General features: G+C 34.3%; 1 long non-coding RNA gene across 1 annotated transcript in view; it reads left to right on the top strand.

The window, feature by feature from the left end:
* Positions 1–20,805: 20,805 nt before the first annotated feature.
* The window catches only part of LOC116585661, an 80,455-nt gene continuing 74,307 nt past the window's right edge, over positions 20,806–26,953 (top strand). The window contains exons 1-2 of the long non-coding RNA XR_004283753.1: positions 20,806–20,886; positions 25,914–26,040. This is a non-coding gene — a long non-coding RNA (uncharacterized LOC116585661). The remainder of the gene's footprint in view (positions 20,887–25,913; positions 26,041–26,953) is intronic.

The raw sequence follows: 26,953 nt of genomic DNA, 5'->3' as shown, positions 1-26,953 counted from the left end.
TTAACTATTCCTTGCATATCTAGTTTGTCAAGTTTACATGATATAGTCTGTCTCCTACCTATTACACAACAGTAAATTATATTATTCTACCCCTTTTTCTCTACCTTATTTTCTACCTTGTGAACACTGCTGTCTTTCATAACACCTCACCTTTGTAATTTTGCCAGCTTTTTCAATCCCTTTTTGGTTGTATGAGGTTCATTCTCTATTATAGAGAAGGGCTTATAAGAATAGTTTGCCTGCATAGACAGAATCTGTGCATATTTATAGCTCTTTCATAATATTTGAATGATAGTTTGAATATATTTCTTTCATTGCATCTATTTGTATTCAACTGTTTTAAAGTTGAATTTATGTTTTCTGGAAATGATTTTGCCTAACTTGTCAAAGACATCTGCTGTTCTATATTCTTTTCCATTGACTTTTTTTAAAATTTTTATTTTATTTATTTGACAGAGAGACATTACAAGTAGGCAGAGAGGCAGGCAGAGAGAGAGAGAGAGGAGGAAGCAGGCTCCCTGCTGAGCAGAGAGCCCGATGCGGGACTCGATCGGAGGACCCTGAGATCATGACCTGAGCCTAAGGCAGCGGCTTAACCCACTGAGCCACCCAGGCACCCTCCATTGACTTTTAAAAGTTCTCTTCCTTCATTCTCAATCTGCAAAGGCTTGCAGCAATGGCTCAAGTTCCAGTGCTAACTGTGTTGGAATTTGTCATCTATTTCTGTGCTTATGAGTAATTTGAAAGTCAGGATGTTTTCTCTCTCCTAGTAATAATGATCAAGGTTAGAAAATGTGGGATTTTTTTTTTTCCTATGTCTTACTGATCTTACATTTTGTTATTTTGGATAGAAAGATTTAATTCAAGTTGTATCCATTTTCTTCAAGCAAATAGAAGCCCTCAATTTTAGAAATTTTAAGTATTTTTTATTAGACCATGTATAAATTACTAAGATAAGAATTCATCCATTTTTCTAAGTCTTAAAATCAAGTATAATTCATTTCAGGATAAACTAAATTTGATATACCTAAGATCTTCATGTCCCTAAATTTAATTCACAGAATTATATTTTTATGTAGCTTAAAATGTGCAGACCATTTAAAATTGCTTAACATTGTCAAAACTTTCCCTCTTTTGGCTTCTATGTTACATCACTCTACTTTTTCCACTCTATGTTTCTGACCTATGGTAATCATTTGCAGTCTTACTTTTCCACTTCTCTTTTCCTCTTCTCTAGTATTTTGTTTTCCTTGAATGATCCCATATTCTCTCATTACATCAATTGCAATAGATTTACTAAGGGTTTCCTACCTCTTCACTGTTGGATCTATTTCTCAACCTCCATATGAATACATCCCATAACTCATTTGATATTGCCATCTTATCTTGTATAATTTGCTGAAGATATCAATTTCTGATTAATTAAAATTGAAATAATATCTAATCCATTAGATTAATGTGCCAGTAGATTAAAATTGTGTATTTCAATCATTCAGCACAATGTCTGGCTAGTAATTAGCGATGTAATTAGCTATTGGTAATAGAAATTCAATGGGCACTTTTGGAAACTAAGGGAAAGATAACTGAGAGAGAATAATCTAAGAGAACAGAGTTGAGAATAGGCTTGACATTGTTGCAGAAAACATAAATAATCTGTCCTATGTGGAATGAAATCCAAGATCTGCTTCTAGCTTTTTCTCTAGTCTTTGAATATGATACACTAATAATTTCTACTCTTTTATGAACATGTAATCTCAATATCAGTGACTTGAAGACACATAGATTTAAGAAGCCATTCATAACAAATTCTGGGTAAAAGACTCTTACTATTTATGTCACATTCTCAGGTGCTTCTGAGATTTCTGGAGTCTCAAATCTAGCAGTGGAAAAACCTGAGATGATTGACTTAAAGTGCTCTCTCTTTGGGTTGTGATATTCTTACTATTTGGCATTGCAGAAACTGAGAAACTCATTAAGTCACAAGCCTTAATTAAATTGTGCTCAACCAGGAGGACAATGAGAGAAGAGTGTCCCCCACTATCCCTCAATAGCTAAAATATGTGGTGTTGTGTTTTGTTCCCTCCTAAGGAAGATGTTCCTTACTATCTAGTTGTATCCTTTCCGATTGTGTTTACTCCAGTCACCTCTAAATTGTCTTGGAGATCTTTTGCACACTTATATCTCACTTATTCAAAGAACATTTATAACAAAAAAGTGCCTCTGTTGAATTTCCGTTAGACCAATATTTAATGATCTCATTGTACCTCTTATGTGAAAACCTTATTGGAATTTGGACAGTGCATGGTGAGTTCTTGACCTTTTTGAACTGGAGAGTAATATGATTTCAAAATCACTCTCAGTGGGTGAAAACTCACAACTGAACTGAAAATATGAATCCAAGATCAATTATAATTTCCATAATTAAATGATACAAGTAGAAAAAAACAAAAGTACAGAAATGGTTTTGATCCTAGAAATCAATATGATGTGATGGTTAAAATAGTAGTTAAGAGTGAAACTATAAAGCATTGGAGATTCTTTGAACAAAGATAGTGATGTAGGGATCAGAACTGAAGCCAAGATTTCAATTTGAAAATATAAAAATATGACAGTGTTTTGTTTTGTTTTGCTTTGTTTAAGATTTTATTTATTTAGTTTTGAGAAAGAAAGAACGGGGGAGGGGGTAAGGAGCAGAGGGAGAGGGAGACCAGCTGAGCTGAAGGCTGAGCACAAGGCTGAGCACTGAGCTGGTCATGAAGCTTGATCTCACAACCCTGAGATCATGACCTGAGGCAAAATTAAGAATCAGACACTTAGCCTCTTGAGCCACCCAGGCACTCCTATAAGGTGGTTTTTGACAATAAGACAGAAATTACGAAGAGGAAGTATATTAATTAATTAGAAGAATAATAGTTTTATCCTCCAAATATTTCATTTCTTAGTATACCATGTAAAAGAATGAAAGGACAAGAAATGCATTTTCTTTAGAGTTGCATCAGAGTTTTAAAATGAAGGTAAAACACAATTTGCTTCCTATTTTTCCAAACATCAAAGGCTTTCTGTAAGGAAGAAGACTGGCAATAGGTTCCCAGCAATGTGTCAAGAGAGTAATTAATTCATTGGACCTTTGGACCACAAAGCATCACCATCTACAACAAGAGCAACAGGAAGCCTTCTGTTAAAAAGATCTATGTTGTTTTCTTGTGCCTCTTGTTTTTATCTCAAGATATAAATTTTTATTTGAACTTGACAATTCGTTGTCCTTGCACTTCTATATGAATTCTCCACAGGAAAACAGAACAAATAGTGGTATAAAATCAAAAGACAATTGCTCTTTTTACTTCCATTTTCCTTTACGATTGCACATGTTGGGTTGAGTTGTTTTAAATATTAAAGTTATTTTTATATTACAAAATGTGAATTCTATGTTAATATGCACATTACAGTTTTAAGTTCATTTAATATGGAATAATTAAAAATATTTGTATATTTATATAATTTATAGTTGAATATTCCTAGGGATAACAGAGTTTATCTGATCCAGGTAGGCAGGAAGAAATAAAGTTAAAGTTAAAGATTGAAAAAAAAAGTGTACCATAAAAAATAAGAAGCCAGAATTTAAAATTGGCTTGAATAACAATACATTTCATTGGCACCTAAGTAACTTATTCCTGATACAACCACTGAATTTGTGAATTATCAAAATAATGTTTGAGGGAAAATAAAATAGTTAATGCTATTTCAAAAAATGTTTAAATTGATGGGTTAATGTGATTTCATGCAAAAAGGAACTGAGTATTCTCAAATTATTAATTTACCAAAAAAAAAAAAAAGCCAGGGACAAATGAATTTTATACAAAATCAGATAATACATGATATTTAAATTTTCTGCATTGTCTTCCAAAACTTTGTAAATATGTTAATAGTTGATATTGACATGATATTTTTTCCAAGAAGGGTACAAACACTGGAATTCTCTCTGTTTCCAGCCACCATATGCAAAAAGTTCCCAAAGATCACATATGAGATTTGTTCAATGACTGAAAAGCTAATCATCTTTATTAACATGATGTTTCTTTTTTTTCCTAATATTTTATTTATTTATTTGAGAAATAGAGAGAGAGAGAGCACTAGCAGTGTAGAAGAAGAGGGAGAGGCAGACTCCCTGCCAAGCAAGGAGCCTGATAATGGCCTCAATCCCAGGACTCTGGGATCATGATCTAAGCTACCCAGGTGCCCCTTAACATGATGTTTTGCATCTAAATGCCACTATTAATGTGGGAGTAAACCATAATTCTCTTTTTCCTGGACTGCATACTAGATTAGACCCGCATAGCAAATAATTAGGCTTCCTTTGTATTCTTTTAAGAGTAATATGTTAATAGGTTATTTGCCTATTACAACAAGTAATAACAATGATGTAAGAATTTTTTTTTTATTCAATTTCTGTATGTAGATCTTGTCTAGGACTCTTACTCAAATATGCTTCAGTTAGTGTCTCTCTAGTCCCTGTATCCGTTAGCCCCTGTGGGATAAAACAGCTTTCAAAGAAAGGGAAAAGGAATCTGCCTGGATAATCTCCCCAGTGAAAGCAGCCTCAATTTTCATACCCCAAGCTATGTGGAAACAAATAGAATAAAAAAAAAAAAAAACCTACAAACTGTGTTTAATCTTCTTACTAAATCAGACCCTTAAAAAGCAGAAACAAAAATAATATGGTCCTGTTTATGCCACCAATTCATACCAGCACTCCCCATTTCTAGGAGAAAAATGGATAAACAGGACACTAGAAATTGTGATATATTCCAGGAGAATATAATACCTGAATGAGACCCTGAGTGATGCCTTGAAAAGGTACCATATTTCTCTATTGCATTTTCTTCTCTTACTTTTCAAGTTATAAGAAAGTTCCCAGAACTACTTAGGAAGAATCAGCTATGCTCCAGACAAAGGCAAATTCTTCCCCTTGGTAAATAAAACCTACTTACTACCTATACTCTACCTGTTTGTCAGTTCTATCCATATATATTGGATCATTTCCACTAAAAAAAAAAAATAAACTGCTTTCTACAAACTTTATAAAGTTCTCTTTTGATGCCACTTTCTCCTCTGCCTATTGCCCAATTTCCTTTTTCAATTTAGAATTAAATTTCTTGGAAATATTTATCTCAATTTTTTTCTGATCTAGTACTTTGGAAACCATTCCAAATAGACTTTCACTCCTTCAGTATTATCCCAGCATGGATGCTAAGCATATTTGTTACTTTGTGTTCTAGTCTTTTCTCAGTGTTCCTTGTATTTGTCCAGCTTTTTTTTTTTTCTTTTCTTCAGTTAAATACTTTTTCATGTATATTTCAGAACAATACACCATCAGGATTTTCTCCTATCTCATTGGCCACTTCTTGATCTCCTTTAAAGTCTCCTCTTAATTTTTTCTCAATGTTGAAATGTCACAGATTCAGTTATTAGAGAACTTACCTTTCCTATCTTCTCTAGTGCCTCTCTGATCTTGTCTCATTTACAGCTTTTTGTGTGCCATTTGTACACAGAAAATTCCAAATATATATTTCCAGCCAGAGCTCTCGTAAATTCCCAAATCATATGTCTAACTGCCTGCTTTGTGTCTCTTATTAGCTTTTCTTTGACATATCAAACTTATGTCCGAAGGATCTTGCTTTATACAGAACACTTTATCTTCCTACAGTCCTTCTGATCACAGTAAATGACAAGTTCACTTTCCCAGTTATACAGATTATAGAAACTTAGAATCATCTTTGAGTATTCCCATTCCATTTTATCTCACATCCAGATGTGAGCAAAACCCTTTCTCTATTTTCAAAATATGTCTAAAACCCACTTAGCTCTTACACATCTACTGACTGACACCCTAGTATAAGCCATCATCATCACTCTTTGAGTGATTACAATAGACAGTCTCCCTGCTTTTACATGTGTTCCATTTTATCTATATCTAACCCAAAAGCTAAAAGGACATTGTGAAAATAGAGGTCAGATCATGCTAATCACTACCTAAAATCCTCCACTCTATTCCCATCTCATTCATAGTAAAAACCAAAAGCTTTAAAATGATCTACAATACACGATATGTTAGTTAATAGTCATTCCTTATGCACTGCAGATATGTACTCCCCTCAAGGGGTAGATTCTGACTCTTTCATCAGCCTGAGGGATCCCTCTTCAAAAAACTACACTGCTCATTTATGCACCTCTTTCAGGTTTTTATTCAAATGCCACATTCTCAACAAAAATATACCTTCTTAGAACCATATATCATGGATTTTATTAACACATTTTAAAATCACTTTCTCTAATAAAACATAAACTTCACGAACGAAATATTATTATTATTTTAAAGTTTTATTTTATAGTATATAGAATATTTTCTGGCATCTAATAAACTATCAGTCCATTTTGCTGAATGAATGAGGGAATCCATTTCTCACACTTTATACTTTCCCTTACTTCAAGCTAGGAAAAAATGGCATAGTTCAGGTCTGAGTACAAAGGCCTAAAGGAAGGAGATCTGAAGGTATATGGCAAGAGAAGGCCAATGTCCTAGCTATGAAGACAGAGAGAGTGGATTCTCTTTTATTCTGATTTTTATTCTATTCAAGATTCAAATGGATTGGATGAGGCCTACTACCCTCATTTGTGAAGGACAATCTGATTTATATAGTTCGCCAATTCAAATGCTAATCTTATCCAGAAACACCCTCACAAGTACACCCAGAATAATGTTTGATTAAATATCTGGTACTCCATAGCCCAGTCAAGCTGATATGTAAAATTAACCATCATGGACATTAAAGTAAAATGTTATATCAGTGCTATGATTAATTTATAATTAAATAGCTCATCAAAAGTCTTTATCATTTTTCTAACTCTTCAAAGGTAATTGTAATATTCTCCAATGTATTAGGAAAGCATTTCCTAAAGCTTTATTCATGTTTTTTTTCTACTTTGTGCAAGTTCATGTGCTATATGAATGACATTTTGCGGAGTTTCAACAACAGAAGAAAAAATTATACACAAAATTTTCCTGTTATGCTCATCAATAAGAAAGAAGTGAAATGGTAATTGTGATTTCTTACTACAAAAAGACCTTAGAAAGTAATTCCTGACATTTAAAAGCAGCTGAAAATGAGGAGCTTACTGCTTATAAAATGCTTCTAATATTGTATATCAAAACCATAAGGAAATGTCTTTATTTAAACATGCATTTGATTATTTTGCTAGTACTTTATTTTGAAAATTGAAAAATAAGAAGAGAATTTTTATACAAAATTTAAAATAGAATAAATGAATAACTTATTTTTCCCCAGTAAAACTTTATTAGAATAAGCACTAACTGTTCCAGAATTATTTCTATTGGGTAACTCAAATTATCACAAGTGTTAGAGTATTAACTTTATTGAGTAAAAAAGTATATCTTTTTTACTTTATCACACTTTGGGGTTTTATTTAGCTACTCAATTCAAAGTATGTTTTGTTTTTTTTTAAGATTATTTATTTATTTATTTGACAGACAGAGATCACAAGTAGGCAGAGCAGCAGGCAGAGGGAGAGAGAGGAGGAGCAGGCAGACAGAGAGAGCAGGGAGCTCGATGCGGGGCTTGATCCCAGGACCCTGGGACCATGACCCGAGCCAAAGGCAGAGGCTTTAACCCACTGAGCCACCAAAGTATGTTTTTAAGTCAAAATATTAAAAACATAATCAACAAAGCAAAGTCAGCTACTTTCAAGAATATAGAAATAATATATCTTCTTTTTCTGTGAAGGAAAAATAGAAAAGGAGTCTTTGTCATGGTCCACATTTAAACCATTTAGAAGTCCTCTTGAATTCATCTTCAAAACATATATCAAATACATAATTTTCTCCATTTCTTTGTTTAATAAATATTTTATTTATTTATTTGACAGAGATCACAAGTAGGCAGATAGGCAGAGACAGAGAGGGGGAAGCAGGCTCCCTGCCGAGCAGAGAGCCCAATGCAGGGCTCGATCCCAGGACCCTGGGATCATGACCTGAGCTGAAGGCAGAGGCTTTAACCACTGAGCCACCCAGGTGCCCCGTATTTTCTCCATTTCTAATATTTACTCCATGCCAAAATCTTCACTGACCTCCTATGACATTTTATGGAGTTTATCATTGCCATGATGGGTTTCTAACTATCCTCCTGGGTAACACTTTTTCCCTACAGCACTTAACTATTAAGAAAAATCAAACTACCCCAAAACCTAATGGATTAAAGCATGAATATTTTTCTGATTGTTCATGAATCTGCAGAAGACCTACATGCTTCTGATGATCTTGATGGCGTTTGGCAAGGAAGTTCTGGACTTGGCTTAGGCACACTCACATGTCTGGCAGTCAGCTGTCTGTTGGCTGATATAAGATAACCTCAGCCTAGACTACTGGCTCCATTTTATGCATCTCTTTATCCAGCACACCAGCCTGAGCATCTTTTCATGATGATCAAAAAGGTCCAAATGAGACAACAGAAGTGTGCCATGCCTCATGAGGCGTAGGCTCAGATCTGGAGCAGTATTACTCCTGCCATATTCTATTGGCCAAGAGTTACAAGACCAAGGCAGATTAATGGGAAGAAGAAATACAAATGATGAGAGTTGTTGCAAAGACGCATTGCAAGGACTGTAGACATGCTACAAGGGTTTGGGGAGGTGGGGTGGGAAGAATGGAGAATTGTAGTCACATTTGCAGCCAATTTATCAAGACCTCTAAAATCTGTTCTAAAACAGCATACAGGAAAAACAAAAACAAAAAAACAGCATCCAGGAGCACTAAAGTAGCTCAGTCAGTTAAGCATCCAACTCTTGATTTTGGATAAAAGCAGGATTCTCAGAGTCCTGAGATCAACCCAGGTGTGGGTCTTTGACTGTGTGTAGATCCTGCTTAAAATTCTCTCTCTCCTTCTCCCTCTGCTCCGCCCACCTCTCTCTCTCTCAAAAATAAATAAATAAATACATACATACATACATACATGCATACATACATAAATACATGAATACATAAGTTTTAAAACTATGTTATGCGTGGATAAAATAGTAATGAACTAGATAAAAGCTTATATGTATTTTATGTATTTTTGTGATATTCTTGCTGTTATAATTTTTCTGTAAATTTTATTTTTTCCAAATAAAATTCTTATATTACATACTATAGTAACAAATCTAGGCAAAACCTCTACCACTGTAAATTTGGTGTCTTTCCCCCAATCTTTCCGGTATCATATTAAAATTTTGTGTCCTGCATGTCTTTTGCAGACTATTCACACATATTAGTACCTAATTAAAGAGCTATTTTTTGAGCAAGACTTACTCTTTGGATTTTTTTCTGGTGAAGTGTAACAATGAAGACTAGGATGGGGTAACTGAGTTGTTTCCTTTATTCAATTGCCATTGGAGGGATAATTTACAGTGCGATACTATGAGATACAAGAACTTAGTGTACAGGTGCCTCCTTCCACACATCCAATGTTAGTAAATGCTCCTGTCTCATCTTGTTGGAATACACTGAGTTGCTTTTTCCTTTGCTACCACGAAAAAACACTTCACTTGGTATTTTCCTGGATTTTCTTGGTCTTCTTCATGATATTTTTGTATCCCAGTGGGGGATGTATTTCTACAGTAATATCACAGTATTATATGTCTGGCGAGAATGAAACTATAGCCTTAGATCCAGTTAGATTTCATTGAGGTAATGGAGTATAAAGTGATGTAAATACGTTCTGCAAAAGTTTAATAAACTCTAAGCCTTGTACTGATTTTCTTTAATAACAGAATGCCAATATCCTATGTAAGGACAAATGTAAATGTTGGAGTCCTTGAGGAGGTGCTCATTACCATTTTTGAGTGTTCTTGTTAATTTCATATTGAAAAAGTATGTACTTTTTGGCCCCATAAAGATATTAGCAATATAATTCTATAAGATATGTCCACGAATCAAAATAATCTGTAAATGCTTGCTTTTTTTAAAAAAAATATTCTTGGTAAAGTAGACAGTAGCTATAGAGCTCTCAGACTTAGAAGTCTTATTTTATATTTATCATCAGGCTCTTATTTGAACCTGAATCTAGACTTTGACTTGTTTTTGTTTCCCCGACCACTTACTTCAATATAGTTGACTTCTATGAGCAATATAGTTGACTTCTATGAGCAACTTCTATAGTTGCTCATCAGTTGGCTATCCTTTTTCTTCTCCTCCAAGCTTATGTTTGTCAGAGAATTGCTTAACCTGTATTATATTATCATTAGTTCTTTTCATAAGGTTTCTACTATTTACCAACTATACCCCAGAAATACCTTAGCAGAAGGAGCAGTTGGAAAACACAGCTGGGAAATGGGAAGTCATGTATCCCTGGCCAAGTTTTTTCTATAGGTGATTAGAGCTAACAGCATGATATAAATGTCTTCTCTATAAGACAATCAAACAGAAACTTTTTTTTTTTTTTGGATCCTCAACTGAGGGAACTAGAGCAGAAAAGATTAAGTGGCTAGTTTTCATGCCAAATCAAGATGATCTATAGCTGAGTCAATAATAGAATTGCTGGTATGTAGCATATGTGCCCAAGGCATCCTCTGACCCATAAGAAAAGTTTCAGTTCAGACTATGACTCTTGCAATAAGGCTAAGCATATGGTTTGTTGAAATTATACAATTGAACTCTTTAGAATAGGAAATGACCTTATAAATCAGCCACTCTAATATGTCTGAGTTGCATAGATTTAATATATTTACCCTAGGTACTTAATCATTGAACATTGACTACATAGAGTTTAGATCAAATAAGCAAGCAACTCTCTGAGTCTTAATGTAGTGTTTGTTTTAATTCTAATGTTTAGGTGTCTAAAATGTATAGTTAATATTAAAATGTAAATATAGATAATTTTCTTGATAATCTTGCAGCCTTAGTAAGAAATCTTTTGTCTTAAAGAAAAAGATATAATTAAGGTATAGTAAAAGGTATAATATAATTAATATGTGAGCTACTCACATAGAAAATAAGAAAAAGGTATATGTTTTAATCATTTTGCTTTATTCTTATAATTTTGTGCTTTGTACTCTGGATATAATTGATGCAGGCTTGTATTAAATTCAGTTAACTATTTCTAACTATAAATCAATGGTTTTAGTTTTAGTTTTTCAATGGTAAATATTTGTAATTGTTGAAATGCACAATTACAATAATAAAAGATTGAAAAGCTAACCAATCTCTGGGAAAGGGAATATATGTTCTTCAATTTTAACTGTGATTTCAAGACACAATATAATATTTAATCCTTAAATCAGTAGCTAGTGTAAACTCACTATATTCAAAATACTATTTGGTTCTATGACAGTGTGAAATTTTCCAAAGATTATTAGAAGGTAAGCAATATGGAAAGGTGTTTTGTAAGGCCCCTTCAAAGGTCAATAACACTTTTAAAAAGCTAATCCTTTTCAACTATTTGAACATGAGCTAATAATTTTTTAATATTACCAAACATACCTAGGATGACAATGGATAACAGAAAAAGTCAGAACAGTGAGTGTTCTGGATCCATAGTTGCGTTTCAAAATGGTATTTTCTTTAGAGTGAGTTGGAGAATTTGGATTGATGTAATCATATTCCATTCTTTTATTGGCTGGAAAGTGACTGGAGGACTCCAAATACAGAGTCATGGTAGGTGGCCATGTTACTCATAGGATTGGTCTAGGTTGAGATTATGAATGTGGCCAGTGCTCATCAGTACCTGGTGCACCTCTCCTTATAGGAAGCACAGGAGGTAGTTTCCCAGGCCTCTTGCACTTAGGTAGAGCCTAGTTCTTCCTACAGAACTTTAAGCAGAAATGACATGCTTGACTCCTGGGCTGAATAATACTTCACTTTCTGTTTCAACTCATACTAATATGAGTTGGAAGCCACATTTTGAAATTATGGTGCTGTACAATGGGCATGGACTAGATCCATGAGTCTAAAGAATCCCCAGATGGCAAGAGACATTTCCAAATCGACAAATAATCCTTTTCTATGCTATATTAATGGGATTTCTTGATTTCATTGTCACTCCGGGATAATACCTTATCTTGAAAAATATAGATATTTAAACATACTAGATGATACTTAAGTAAGAGGGAGTAGGGTATGAGCTAGGGAAAATACTTGAAAGCTGGGAAGTAAGACCTTGGTCTTATGAAGACACACAAAATCAAAAGGCAGATAGATCTAAAGTCTTAAAAAATGGTCAAGGTGTGATGTTTGAGCATGACCGATGTTTGGTTTTTCAGAAGTGATCAGAAAGGAAAATAAGAAGTCTTATTATATGACAAAACAATGTTGCTTATTCCATATTCTGTGGATTTGACTGGAAAATATGTTTAAATGTGCTGTTGTCCATCCTAGTTTTGCTCTCTAGAGTAATAAGAATCTTTAGTTTTGTTTTGTTTTTGGTTTTTTTTGGAAGCATTCACTATACTTATTTGTTTAAAAATATATACATTTCTATATTTCATTATCTTAAAATGAGAATATAAATAATTCCCCAATCAGATAGTTGTTTTAATACTAAGCAAATTACAAATACTAAGCAAATTACATCCTGGTTGGATGTTTCTAGTGGCAGACTTCGGGATAAAATTTAGCTAGTGTGATGTTTTAAGTACTCTTAGGATCAACACCTGTGGAAGGAAGGGGGAGAAAGTAAAACTGCACCAAAGGGAGAAGTTCAGCTGCTATTCAGGCCTGGCAACAACCTCAACTGATCATTTGGGGGAACTTTGGAACAAGAATAGACTTTCAAAGTTTTCTCTAGTTGAGCTGAAATGTCCAGGCCTTTATACTCCATAACAATCTGTCATTGACTGTGGCTTGTCAGGGAAGGGAAAATGGCAGCTGGGGCCACACTTTCTTCATTGATCACACAAAACATAAAGTACTTGAAACAGTCCAAAGCATATCATAAATGCTTTTTTTAAATTTTTTATAGTGGGCGAGCAAAATTTATATTTCCTGTAGCAATACATTAATTACATTTGAGAACATACATTAAAACTAAACAAGAATGCTTTAAGGATAAACTAGTTACACTTTTCAAATATTGTCTCTTAGTGGTTCAAAAACCGTTTCTCATTATAAATTAGAAGACTATAGTAGAGAAGGAAGAGATCATAGTTGCTTTCTTTTATCTCTGAAATTCCACACTCTCCTGAACTCAGTAGTTCCTTTTAGAGCCCCTCTTGTGTTGGAGCAAGGAAAAATATATTTTAGAAGAAAAGAGGGGGAAATAAATGTACAGCTTATTTACTTTAAATGTGGCTTCAAGAAAACTAAAGCTGTTTCTGTCGCCTGGGTGTTGGGGTTAATGTAGAGCATGAAATCATCCGTAATATCTGACTTGCTAAAACGTAACACAGAGGCCGCTGGGGGCAGGGAAACTTTCGCAGAAGGGCGCAGGCCTTTGGAAGGCCGAGACCAGTGTGACCACTCTGCCATAGGAATGCTGCCAGGACTGGCCTTTCCCGAAGCTTCCCTTCTTCTTCTTTTTTTTTTTTTCCAAGATTTTATTTATTTATTTGACAGAGAGAGAGAGAGAGCACAAGCAGCGGGAGAGAGAAAAGCAGACTCTCCCCTGAGCAGGGAGCCCTGTGTAGGACTCGATCCCAGCACTGATCACGACCTCAGCTGAAGTCAGACACTTAACCAACTGAGTCACCCAGGTGTCTTAGCCTAAAGGGCCATCACCCAGTGATCTAAGAGGTGTATGCATTTTCCCCTAGGCTATGTTTAGAGAACTCGAAGAATATGCAGATTAGCGTATAGTATCTTTCCTGTAAATAGCTCCTCCCAGTTCCAGTGAGACCCCCTTGTCACACATCACGTGCTTGAGAAACAGTGATAAGGTTTCATGATTATCCTGGAAGGCCAATAAAAGTGGGAGCAATGAAGAAAAAGGGTCTTCATATCTGAGGGTTTACCCTCTTGTCTTCTCTGCTCTTTCATAGCAAAGTCTGGAGTAATCTTTCATCTGTCGGTACAGAGGTTATTGGCCATTCTTAGCACCTGGGAAACCCTTTGCTGACCTTGGTTATTTCAAACCCTTGGGCCTACCCAATGGCCAATATTCACAGCAGGATATGTCTTATCTAGATGGCCATTCCTCTCAGCAGTACAATTTTACCCCTGTTTTCTAGCAGTTTATTCCTCAGAAACCTTTTCCGGGCAGTGATCTTGAACCTCTAGACAAGCCATTGTGGTAGATTACCTTTAAAGTTTAAAACAGCAATGTATCTCCACAGATTTACTTGGGCATTGAGAAAACTCTAGCATCCTTATGCTGAAAACCATGGAAAGACAGGTCTAAATCTCTCTTTCTTTCTCTCCCTCTCTCTTATGCTCTGTCAGCTCCAGACCACCACTTACTTCTGGAACTTGTCAGTTGAAAATTTCAGAGATGATATCCTCCAAAGTCAGCAGTCACTTGATGCCCTCTTTACTGGGCTTGTAGTTGTGGAGAGGAAACTCCACCTTCCTTACAGTGCCAGTATATGACGAGAATCTTGAAAACTCAACTATCTTTTTTATTGACTTCTCACCTACTTTATAGCACGTTTAATAATGATTTAAGGATGGTAAAATCACTTTGGAGATACCAATCAACTAAACAGTTTATCAATTTAGTTACTCATAATAAAGCTGGGGATAAAAGACACATGCTTTTTCCAACTGTGTGTTCTCAGCTGAAACACCAAACCCTGAAGAATCCCATTTAACATTCTGTAATTGTTTTGTTTTGTTTCGTTTCTTGGACTACCTTTGAAAAACTGATAGCTTAAAATATTTGGCTTCTCATTGCAATACAGAAAATACATAATGTTTGGGACAACCTGACATCCTTAATTCTTAGGTAAGTCAAATGAACTATATTACTGAGCACCTAATTACATTTAAAAAAATATAGACTTTGATGTAGCAATTCAATTTTTGTGAATTTAATCCTATAGAAATAACTCAAACGTGTCTACATGAAATTTCAAAACAGTATTATTTTTTCCTCATAAACAAGGTAGATAACTTAATTCTTTCTCAGAATGTGAACTTTATTTATTTTAATATATTTTAAATGGAATATTATTTTGTATACAAAATAAATTGGATATCTATGATATTGAGAAATTATTGTTAGGGGTGAGACAAGATTAACAAGTACAAAATATAATAGATTATGTCATTTGTTTATAAGTATATACTTGCATATGTATAGTACATTATACATTATATATATATTTGCATGTAAATGAAAATTTTCTGAAAAAAATCTGTAAGAAATTGTTAAATAGTAGATAAACCTTAGCAGATAATCTGTATTTGCAATCAGAGAGGAAGATAATTTTCATGTCATATGTATATCAGAAGTAATTTAATACAAATTAGTTAAAAGACATACCGTAGTGAATTATTAATCTGCTCAATACTTTATAAAGTTATTAATGTCAAAATGGGTAATAAATATGATTTTAAAACTAAAATGCAGACTAAATAAACATAAAAAACTCTGAAAGATATAATCAAGAAGTATTAAGGACTGAGATTGATAGCAAAGAACTTAGATTGATTTTAAAGCATAATTGGATAAAATTTATGGTAAAACATAAACCATAAAATTTAAACAAATTAAGACTACATTAACTTTGAGTGAAACAATTAGATAATTATAGAAACAGGTAATTGAAGAAAATTACCTGCTTTTCCTGGCATTCAAAAAAGAAACAAATTTTGATTCCCTAATCTTGATACTCAAATGCAAGAATAAAAAATCCTTTGTGGAGCACGGGGGTGGCTCAGTCAGTTAAGCATCCCAGGATCTTGGAGTCTGAGATCGACCCCCATGTCGGGCTCCCTGCTAGGCATGGAGCCTGTTTAAGATTCTTTCTCTCCCTCTCCTTCTGCCCCTCCCCACCCCGACTTCTCTTGCTCTCTCTGAAAAACAAACAAACAACAAACAAACAAAAAAAACTTTTGTGGAAAATTTGTCAGAAAAACAGGCAAATTCTTAATGGACAGATGGTTTAAATAGACATTTTGTTTTCTAAAGAAGACATACAAATGGCCAGAATGTACATGAACAAGTGTTCAAATCACTAATCATCAGGGAAATGCAAGTCAAAACCACAATGAGATATCACTTCACACCTGTTGGAATGGCTGTCATCAAAAACAAAAGAGAATGATGTAGAGAAAAGAAAGCCCTTGTACACTGTTAGTGGGAATGTAAATTAATAAACCACTATGGAACACATTATAGAGGTTCCTCAAGAAATTAAATTAAAACCAATCCTACTTTGGTATATATCCAAAGGAAACAAAATACTTAATTCAAAGAGATACCTACACTATTGTGTGCACTATAGCATTATTCACAATAGCTATGGAAACAGTGTAAGGGTCCATCAGTGGAGGATTGGTTGAAGAAAATGTGGTAGAAGTATACACGAAATATCATTCAACCATGGGAAAAACCATTCCCAAATTCGCAAATCCAGCCATTTGTGACAACATGAATGCAACCTGAGGGCATTATGCTAAGCAATAAGACAAATACTTTATGATATCCACTATCCACTATATATGTTTAATCTTTAAAAAGCTGAACAATGCTAACACTATGATGGTAATCATAGTGTATATAAGTGGATCAAATTAATGTATTGTATAAATTAAACTTACATAATGCTGGGTGCCTGGGTGGCTCAGTTGGTTAAGCGACTGCCTTCTGCTCAAGTCATGATCCTGGAGTCCTGGAATCAAGTCCTGCATCAGGCTCCTTGCTCATCAGGGAGTCTGCTTCTCCCTCTGACCCTCCCCCTTCTTATGCTCTCTCTCTTTCTCTCTCTCTCAAATAAATAAATAAAATCTTTAAATAAATTTTAAAACGTACACAATGCTATATTTCAGTTACATCTCAAAACAATGGAATAGAACAAAGGAAGAGATTTGTTTTCTTTTTCTTTATCTATCCTTTCCTTTCCTTGGGCAGTAGACCCAAATACAAAATGAAGATTTCGAAAATAGATTATTCTTGAGGGTGCATTTTGAATTGAAATTATAATTTAATTGTTTCCTTGAGGCAATAAAAGTACCATGAGATGTCAATGAGTTTTCCTTGATCTCTTTAAGAATAGACCATGTGAACAAATATTCAGTATAACCAAGTACACTACCAAGATTAAGAATATTTTTTATTGGGGCACCTGGGTGGCTCAGTGGATTAAGCCTCTGCCTTCGGCTCAGGTCATGATTTCAGGGTCCTCGCATGGAGCCCCGCATTGGGCTCTCTGCTCAGCAGGAAGCCTGCTTCCCCCTCTCTCTGTGCCTGCCTCTCTAACTACTTGTGATCTCTCTCTCTTTCTATCAAATAAATAAATAAAATCTTTTAAAAATAATAATTTTAAGATATATAAAATAAAAATGAAAAGAAAGAACAAAATATTCAAGTCTGTTAAACCTAAAATAGAATTTCATAGAAAAATAACTGGATATAACTTAAACCATTATTTATTTATAATTACAAATTCAATTACCATGTATGCCACATGCAATTTTATCTTATATTAAATATGTCTAAACATGACTTTCCTATTTCCCATGTGTATCTAGGTGTGACCTAGATAAATAGTTATACCATGATTATTTTTGGAAAAATCACAATTTAAGATACCAGTTTTTTTAAACCACCTATAGATTTAAAATAAACAAAATTTATTTTTTCTTTTTTTTCCAAACAAAATTTAAAACAATCCAAATACCAGGTAGGTTGTAGAAATTGAAAATGTGACTCTAAAAACCATTTAAATGCAAAGTCACTAGAGTTACCAATACTGTTTTGAGAAGGAAGTAGGAGGAATTACTCTTCCTTCCTTGAGGAGTTACTAAAGGACTGCTGTACTCAAGATAGTGTCTGTCATTGACTTAGATACATCACCCAGCAGATCAGGTGAGTCCAGAAACAGACCAACTTGCTTATTTTCAATAAAGCTGCAAAGGCAATTCAGTGGAAAGAGTATACAATCTTAAGATATGACACTGGAACAACATGGAATTTTGCTCCATATGTTGCATTATATGTAAAAATTAGCTGACAGTGGATCATGGTCCTAAACAACTATATACTTCTAAAAGTATATAATTGCAACTTCTAAAAGTAAATCTAAAAATTTGATAATGCAGTTATACTCCGAATACATAAAGAGCTCTCGGTACTTACTAATAAGGGCAGATTTACGTAGATGATGTGGCAAAGAAGAGGTACAGATGACAAATAAGCATATGAAAAGATACTCAATATCACTGAACATGATAATTAACACCACAATGAGATGCCATCACTATTAGAAGAAGTTCCTAGAAGCAAAGACACCACCTATAGTCTCTTTGCACTGTTTCAACTCCTCACAGAAAAGTGGCTTCAGGAAATTAGACTTCTTTAATTGGAGCTCAGCACTCAAAGTGAGCATGTTCCAGTAAAACATGAAAAGGTTAAAGATCATCTTTAATTTGGAAGTCACAGGGTCATCACCGCCAGTCTCCCAGTCAAAGCAGTTAGTTCCAAGCCTAAACGGATCCAGGGGGAGTTTTTAGATTCACCTATGGATGAAAGCCTAGCCAGGGAACACTGTAGAAGAGCCCATGGGGCCAGAGACACACTGTATCAGTCTTTGCAAAATATACTGTCTTCCTCAATGGGAAGCACGTATTTATAGAGTATCTAAGAATTTCCCCACAAATTAGTTACTGTAAAGGAAAACAACAACAACAAAATGCCTTTAACCAACAAGATTAAGAGAGATGCTTACCAATAAGGACTAATTAAAATGCCAACCTCACCTATATATCTACATCACAGTTCACCTGGAAAAGATTGTTCCTCCTAATTATGTAAATAAGGGAATTCAGAGAGGCATTATCCCAGGATTGTGATGTTACTAGGGAATTAAATCTTCTGTTCTCTAATATTTATCTGGTATGCAAAGCTTGTCCTTGTAGAAGATGTGTATCATTTTAAAGAGGCTTACTTAAAATGCCCAAAGCGGATTCCCTACAAATTCCCATTCTCTCATTCCCTAGTATCACACTATTTTCTCTTTATGGTGCATGTATATATATAAGGTATAAAGCAATGTATTACCGCCTCTTCCCTTGAACTCATAATGTTATCTCTTTATTTGAGACAAGCATCCAGTCATTTTCTTCCCTCTTGTCACAAGTGCATATTGTTACTTTCATTCTTTAGATAATTGCCTCTTTCCTTTTTATTACCCTGTTTTTGGCTGACTTCCACATCATAGCCACAGTAAGATAACATGAACAACTCCTAAGTAAGATGAGTCTTAAGGCTGCTGACCAGAAAATTCTACACCTTGACAGGAGTTATAGATGGAGCAATGCGTTTAGGATCTCTCTCAGGAAAGCAAAAAGTAACAAATGTGCCTGCTTCCTTGGTACATGTTGTAGACCCTAAGTTAAACTTGTCTTTATGTCAGGACTCAGACAGCCAATCCTGCTCTATCTCTGTATGCTCATCAAAGGATTAATTCCTTCATAGGAGTATGGAATTTTAAGAGCTTGGTTTCTAGTCAATCTGGCATTAAATGTTTTGTTTTTGTAACTTTGCCTTTCATCTAAATAGGGTGACCAAAACTATTTAAATTTAAAGATTCTACTTATAAATTCAGATCAAAACAGAAGACAAACGTCTTATCAAAAATTGAAGATAATATATTACACAAAAATAAAAATTATATGTGGCTTAAATACAAAACCGGTTATTTTATACTTCAGGAGTGGTAGTAAAAAGAGGTAAAGAAATAAGAAATATGACACATCTTTCAGTAAATCTGAGGAAAATAAAAAAAATAATCTGTATTGTCTAGGATTTTTGCAAATTTATCCGTCATTATTATAGAACATTTTGGTGATAGATGAAACATATTCTCTGAGAAAAAAGTAGACTGGTCTAATCAATGAGTCCACATCTTTCATAAGGCATTTCCACATCACTGCACATCATTCATGGCTGAAGAATATCAGAGGACTCTTGGCACTCTCATGCCCATCTCTAGCATTTTTATTATTTCTCTCATACTACGGTTCCCTAAAGTTACACCCTAAATGTCACTGATCTTCCATGTCCCCGGGGAGCAAGGAAAATGTCGGGTTGGATCTGGTAACCTTGTTGTTATTAGAAAACATGGATGCCATAAAAAATATAGATAGTTTAAGTGACTCCACTATCCAATTTTTGGAAATAGCAGTAGTTGTAACAATGATATAAACAGTAAGAACAATAATAATATTACTGCACCTCCTTAGTTTTGTGAAAGATTGATTCCCTACTGATGTTCAAGCAAGAAAAGTCAATGTAAAATGTATAAAAAGCAAAGTGTATGATTGAAGAAAATAACTAGAATAAGATGTGTTTATATATATTTAATTTTTAAATAGAGGGGACAACGCATATGTTTGTTTTCTCTTTTTAACAGAGTTTTGATTTGCAAAATATAAACATGTCTATCACATATATAACAGGATCAACTTCATGGGCCTGTGAATTGTGCAGATGCACAGAACCCAGTATTTATGGTGCCCTTAATGCCCCGATATCACCATCTTGAAATTCTTAATAATTTTATTTTTAAACTGTGTTTTACAAGCAAAGTCTGACGTGACCACTGGGCTTGCATGTGAGCAGAGGAGATACAAACAATATGCATTTCCCAGTTTGTGGATGCCTCCTTTGTATATCCAGTAAGCAACAGATTCTGATGAATCTGAAATGCAGGGTAGTTCAGTGAGAGTCTGGAGAATTTGAGGTAAGCTTGTTATGTTATGGTAGCTCACCTTGTGTTCACTTTGAATTTTGCTGAACCAGCAGCTTCGGAGGCAATGAGGATTCTGTGCTCATTTCATCAAGAGCTATGACAGAACAAGCCAGGTCACTGATCATCCTAAGAGGCTGTGCTTTCCATATGAACTTTTCAGTACTAACCAAATACTTATGCTGAATATCATGACATAGAAATAAAAGGGGAAATGGAATAACCCATATTTTTGTTTCATTTTCCTTTTGGAGCATTCATACTCACCAGTAAGCCAAAGATAGAGAGTTTCCCTTAGTATGTACTACGCATAAGTAAAACAGCAATAGTTGAGCTAGGTTTCTGCAGTGCTTTCTTTTTTGTTTTTTTCCCCCTGTTAAGAATGAAATGCAAAGGGCACCTGGGTGGCTCAGTGGGTTAAAGCCTGTGCCTTAGGCTCAGGTCATGATCCCAGGGTCCTGGGATCGAGCCCCACATCAAGCTCTCTGCTCAGCGGGGAGCCTGCTTCCCTTCCTCTCTCTGCCTGCCTCTCTGCCTACTTGTGATCTCTGTCAAATCAATAAGTAAAATCTTTAAAAAAAAAAAAAAGAATGAAATGCATTGGGGAGCCTGGATGGCTCAGTAAGTTAAGTGTCTGCCTTCAGTTCAGGTCATGATCCCTGTGTTCTGGGGTCGAGCACCACGGGCTTCCTGCTCAGCTTGGAGTCTGCTTCCCTCTCTTTATGTCATTCCTTCTGCCCTCCCCCACTGCTCGGTCTCCCTCTCAAATAAACACAATATTTAAAAAATTAAAAACAATGAAATGCGTATACATATAAGAGCCACAAAATATGAAGTGTGCAATTTTGATGGTTGTGCATAAGAGTTAAGTGTTCGTGTCTCTGCATTTAAAAGTGGTATTACACAATATGATGATAAATGTCATTCTAATAATTTAAATTATTAATTTTTCATCATGTAGAACATCAAAAATCAAAGAAAGAACATAATGCTAAGTATATGACAAAGATACAGAAAAAAAAAAGAAAAGCTGTATCATTTCGAACATTTTAAAAGCATGCTTTTCCTGCTTTCCTTTTCTTTTCCTTCCTTTTTGAACAAGGGGTTGAATGTTTTCATTTTGCTCTAGGTCTCATCAATTATGCAGGTGGTACTAAATGTAGTAAAATGTAATGACTAAAATATATTGTGACCAAGTGCTTTTCATTCAAGCAATACAGGATTTAATATTCAATAATTAATTGTAATTCACAACATAAAGGAACTTTTAAAAAATTTCTAGTATCTCAATAATGCAGAAAAATCGTGTTAAAGGTGAAACTCTCAGTTATTAATATATTAGAAAGAGAAGAGAGCTTCCTTAACATGATTAAGTACATTTATGAGAAAAAAGTACCAAAGCTAAGATTATATTTAATACTAAAAAGTGAATGAATTCTTTTGCACTTAGGAACAAAACAAGGATATGTCCTCTCATTGCTTTTATCCAATGTTGTATTGGAGAGCCCAGCCAGTGAAATTAGATGAGAAACATGACTACAGGATATAAAGATGAGAAACGAAGATGGAAAGAAAAGCTTTTTTTCATAAGTTTTTATAAATATTATATTAATTTTGTAGCCCACGGTATTACTAATCTCACTTCTTATTTCTAATAGAATTTTTATAAAATCTTCAGAATTTTCTACATAGCTGACCACTGATTAGAGGTGATATTTTGTCATAGAGTAACTTTCCAAATGCATTTAAATCATTTTCTGGACTTTCTATTTTATTTCATTGTTCATCAATTTAGTCTTGTAGTAATACATGTTTCTAAAATCTGAGGCTTTAAAATATATTTTGATATTAGGCCAAACTGGTCACACTTCAGTATGCTTCTTTTTTTTTTTTTTATGCTGTAAGAATTTTGAGCAATTCTTTTTTTTTTTTTTTTTAATTTTATTTATTTATTTATTTATTTTATTTCCAGCATAACAGTATTCATTATTTTTGCACCACACCCCGTGCTCCATGCAATCCGTGCCCTCTATAATACCCACCACCTGGTACCCCAAGGACATGGGGACTTACAGTATGCTTCTTTTTAAAAGGTTTTCATTGATACACTTATTTTTTCTAAGAATTTTATGATCAATAAGTCAATCTTCTTTCAGATTGCTTTATAGTTTTATATTATCTTAATAAACACAACAGCTTTATTTCATTTATGTCATATTGATTCATTGAATTTTTCATGGGAATATGGCTACTAGCCCCAAGTAATTCAAGCTAAGAGTTTAACTATCTTGAATGTTCTTAGGAAAATCTAAAATGTAATACGTAAAAGATGAATATTGTCATTATTATAAATAAGTTTATATTTTTAATATACATTTTTCTAAAGTAAAATAAATGTTAAAGTAGTGGCATTTTTTATGCTCAGCAATACATGATACACAGATTTGAGGAAGGGCAGTCCTTCCTCAAGGGAAGAACATATATGTGTTGTACAACACATATATGGACTATGTTATATATGAGATATGTATATAGAATGCATCTGAAAAAATCAGCATTTAGAAGAAATGGAAGGTCTTTTCTTATAAATATAAATTATTCAACAGCAAACAAATTATACTTTTGGTGTAATTGTCAGAGATTTACAGAATATCCTAAATTTGAATATCATTTCTGAGTTAGAAATCTTAAGGACAAAAGAGTACCTATGAATAATGAGAAACAAACCTGCATACATGAATTATGGCTTAAACCTTGTCATGTTAATAAAGGGTGACAGGAGCATATTATGCTGCTAGATGAAGTTTCAGCCTTTATTACATGATTTGATTTCATTGAGATCCATGGAGATAAACTGAAATGTTTAGTGACAGTCCATTTTTTTAAATCATCTCCTCCTCAGAAACAGATAAAAAAAATGTAGACATATAGTTTATTATACTTGGCACCCTAATAAAAATTCTGAATATTTGCACAATTGAATCAGTCCTCAGTTCCTTATCTATCAAAATTAGCAATTCATATACCTAGATAAACAAAACTTCTAACAAATACATAAATATCCTTTTAGTTATAAAGGATATGAGCATGACATTGAAAAGTAAGTAGAACAAATATTTTAATATGTCCTGCCTCCAGCACAATGGAGTTAATATTCTGTCAATATGTCCATTTTATCGTACTTATAATTCAGCTGTAAAAAATCATTCAAGCAAAAGCACATTAGTCATATTATTTCCCTCCTTTAACTGGCAACCTTTTATGTTATTTCAACTATTTACAATTCAGTGTATATTTAATTCACGTTCATACCTAGAAATATCCTCTGTGTCTCCAGAAAAAACCACTATGGTTGACAGTATTCAAAAACTCTGCTTTCAGAGAAATATTTTATTTTCAATACTAATTTTCTTTTTTAATTTAACTTATCAGGGCAAAGACCACCCTTCCTCAAATCTGTGTATCATGTATTGCTGAGCATAATAATGAGTTACAGACTATGCATTGTAAATAGAATAAACTGGCTTCAAAAGCAGATATTCTGCTTCCATATCCTCATAAAATTCAACACCTGCTTCACTCCTTTCTACCCTAACGTGTACATCACAGACTTTCAACAGTGTGATGTTTCTCTTCTAATACTTCATTGATTTTTAAATTCTTCATGATGTTACTGGTTTCCTTGGGAAAATATTCCATTTTGACTCCGGTGACATATGGTAAATTATGATGTTGATCAAAATCAGTTTTTCATGACTAGATTTTGGTAATATTAACCAGGGTGTCAGGAAAAAGAGAGGCATAGTCTTTCTTAATGGAATTGAGGAGCTGGTGATGTGAGCACATACCAGGGTAATCTCCCACATCCCTGGAGCATCAGATGCCATGCACGTGTTAGTAGCGAGGTCAACCCCTTTACTGATTTTCCGACTTTGCTACAAGTCAAATAGAACATGTTTAAAAAAAAGGCACTATAATTTATTTCCAAGGTACAACCCCCATCCTTTCTTGTTTTTGTATATGGGGTCACTGTGTGGTTGGTGTTTTAAATAGAAAATTGCAAGCATCAACAGTTTCTTGCTTCATCACATCTCCTGTGTCCATTCTTTCATTTTTCTGAGGTTTTTGTCTAGAATTGAGAAGGAATTTTAAAAATATTTAATCTATTTATGTTTTAATGTTTTGTGGTGTTTATAGTATAAAAATAGCTCTAGCACAACTATAAACTTCAGCAACTTCAGACCTGGTAGAGAGTTAGTACAAACGAATCCTGACCATCCACCTTCTCCCTAAGTACTCAGGAGTATGAAACGCATATCCCTGGTGGGCAGCCAGCAGCCATCAGAAGGGACTAAAAGATGTGAAACATTCATGAAATGCAAAAGAGCTCATCTCACAGGTTCTGAATCGACAATATCTTTGGCATCTTGAAACTCATCATTGGGGACTGAAGACCAGGGAAGCATGGACCAATGCTTCTAAGATAACGTCTTTGTGGAACTAGTCATTCTGCTAATACTGAGCTATATCCTCACCAACTATAGAAGAACTTCCATACCATAGCCCTTCATTTGTTATGGTGTATGGAAAATCAAAAACTAAGCTCTCTGCATCATTTTATTTTTCATCCATTTTGTGACTGCATACTGTAATTTGGTAAAAGAAATTAATTTGATGCCTAGAACACTTTTAGATATTTTTTGTCTTCTTCTTCAAAAATTATTTTTGATAAGCTGCAGTATAGTAAAAAGCATATTCAATTTTTCTTATGTAAATAAGATTTGGATACAAATTGTGACATATATAACACTTAAAATAATGTTTTATTTACTCTTAGTGTGTCCGATTATATTTCAAAAATGGTCACAACATTTCCAGTTTTCTATGTTCTTATTTAGAACTTTGACACTCTACTACCAAATGGGAGAAGATGTGTACCTTTCTATTGAACTATGGCAAGAGTGATTGAATATGATTATTGAGGCTAAAAGACAATGTAGCTTTTCCTGGTTCTCTCTCAGAATGCTCATTTTTGGAACCAAATCATCATGCTGTGAGGAAGTCAAACAGCTACAGGGAGATGTTCTTGCTGAAAGCCTTTTGGTGAGGCCCCAGCCAAAAGCCAACCCCAAACCATCAGACATGTGGGTGAGTGAGCCTTCAAATAACTCTGTATCCCTACTGTCCTCTGAATAACTCCAGGTGATGCTATGTGGAGTAGAGCAGGTCCTTTTCTCCACCAATAACCACCAAAGTTGTAGATTCATGAGTTAATAAAAGATTATTATTGACTTAGGACCTTACATCTTATGGTGATTTGTATAAAGAGGTAAGTAGTATACATAAGTACCATTTCCACAGTCTGTGTGGTTCACACCCTTCTATTTATGCTCAGGGGGAGGGTTTAGATAGCACAGACTTTACTGAAGTCAACTGTATTGTTATTCCAATTTTTTGGTCGTTTTGCTTCATTCTGTAGTTCTCCCTCTTTCTACCACTCTTATAGACCAAAAGTGATCAAAACTACTGCTCGTCTTTGAACAAACACTACCAGGACTGTTATTTTTCTTTCTTATGTGGTAAGTCTGGATGCTAAAAAACAATCTCAAGGATATTGGGAGATGGAAAGAAGAAGTGAGTTGGGCGAAATTGGAGGGGGAGACAAACCATGAGAGACTGTGGACTCTGAGAAACAAACTGAGGGTTTTAGAGGGGAGGGGTGTGGGGGTTGGGTGAGCCTGGTGGTGGGTATTATGGAGGGCAAGTATTGCATGGAGCACTGGGTGTGGTGCATAAACAATGAATGCTGGAACACTGAAAAGAAATGAAATAAAGTAGAATAGCCAAAAAAATGAGGATGAAAATAATGTTCAATAAAATTCTTTATTAGGCACTAGTAAACTACTAGTTTACTTTGTAAAAAAACAAAAAACAAAAAACAAAAAAACTTTAAAAAAATCAGGGGCTGCTGGTGAAGGGATTTTTAAAAAAAAATTATTTATTTATTTGACAGAGGGATTACAAGTAGGCAGAGGCAGGCAGAGAGAGGAGGGGAAGCAGG

This window comes from Mustela erminea, chromosome 3, assembly GCF_009829155.1.
Source record: "Mustela erminea isolate mMusErm1 chromosome 3, mMusErm1.Pri, whole genome shotgun sequence".
NCBI classification, from domain to species: domain Eukaryota; kingdom Metazoa; phylum Chordata; class Mammalia; order Carnivora; family Mustelidae; genus Mustela; species Mustela erminea.
The sequence above is the reverse complement of the archived record's forward strand: the minus strand, read 5'-3'. Positions and strand labels throughout refer to the sequence as shown.